Source organism: Gregarina niphandrodes, assembly GCF_000223845.1.
Source record: "Gregarina niphandrodes unplaced genomic scaffold scaffold00259, whole genome shotgun sequence".
Classification (NCBI taxonomy): Eukaryota; Apicomplexa; class Conoidasida; order Eugregarinorida; family Gregarinidae; genus Gregarina; species Gregarina niphandrodes.
This window is the reverse complement of record NW_011646019.1, coordinates 419-1,611: the sequence shown is the minus strand read 5'-3', so window position 1 is coordinate 1,611 and position 1,193 is coordinate 419. Positions and strand designations below refer to the sequence as shown.

General features: G+C 55.7%; 1 non-coding gene across 1 annotated transcript; it reads left to right on the top strand.

Moving 5' to 3' along the window:
• The first annotated feature begins 524 nt into the window (after positions 1-524).
• On the top strand, positions 525-597 carry GNI_231440. The gene has a single exon. It is a non-coding gene; the product is annotated as a tRNA-Glu (tRNA).
• Positions 598-1,193: the final 596 nt, after the last annotated feature.

Below are 1,193 nucleotides of genomic sequence, written 5' to 3'. Positions count from 1 at the left end.
TAATTCAAGGCCTTCCTAGAGGCACTCACCCCTGGGCTACGCCCCGAAGTTTTTCTGTGGTGTTGTTGCGGGTTTGTTCTAAGTGTGGCGACCGGGCAAGATTCTAAGTCTTATGCTCGACCGCTCCTGGCTAAAGCGGCCACAAAATATTGTACACCCGTGCTGTTAGTCTCAGATTGTGGGTATGTAGCACCCCCAATCGTGGCGTAATGGATATTGGGGTGGCGCCCACCCCACGGGCTACAGGGGCAATCGTCTCTGTTGTCCGCGCAGGTCTGGTCTGTCTGTGCGGGTCGGATCGGCGGCTGTGGTTCCAGCTCTTGCTTCAGGCCGACCCTACCGACATTCCTGCTGTGCTTCTTCTCCTGGCTGACTCACTACCCAGTCTTCCAAGCAAACCTCTTGGTAGAAGGGTTCCATGTCTTGAAAACACTGCCACACCCCCAGCATTTCCCAGTCGTGACGCAATGGATACTGTGATCAGCACCCACCTCTTTGGGCTACAGAGGCAATCTTCACAGTTGTCCGCTGTAGTCTAGGTCGCAAGGATATACGGCTTTCACCCGTACGGCCCGGGTTCGGGTCACGGCAGTGGATGCGGGCGGAACATAGAGACCGTTTTGTCCGATGAGTTGGGCAGGTGAGCAATCGGTTCCGGCAGGGATCGAACTCGCGACTTTGTTGTGAACAGCCACACTCTCTGCCGACTGAGCTACGAGACCGTGCTGCCTCGCTCTTCATCTTTCAGTAAAGATGAACGCAGTGGTGCGGTTGGAACAAGGGCAGGAGCGGGGCATTCTAATCGGTTGTTGGTGTCTGTGTGGGTTGGATCGGCGGTTGTATGATATTCCGTCAGTTTGGTCCGCCAGCTGCCGATCCGACCCGCACAGACAGAGGGATAGCACCAACAACCGACCAGAACTGGAATGCGGTGGTTCGAGCCCCACTCCTGCCAAAAATTCCCGAGCGTGCCATTGCGCTCTGCCCACCAAGCCTTCCTGATTCCGGACCCGTTAACCGCACAAAAGCTCTCGAAGAGCCCGCCCACACGCACATATTTCTCCTTGAGGCTTACGAAGCCAGCTTAGCCCTTACGGCCGTAGCAATGAAGAAATTTTCAAGGGTTCCTTCCACAACGGCGTCGAGGTGTGGTGGACAGCACTGGAAACTCTGAATCTCCCAATCAGGGTTCG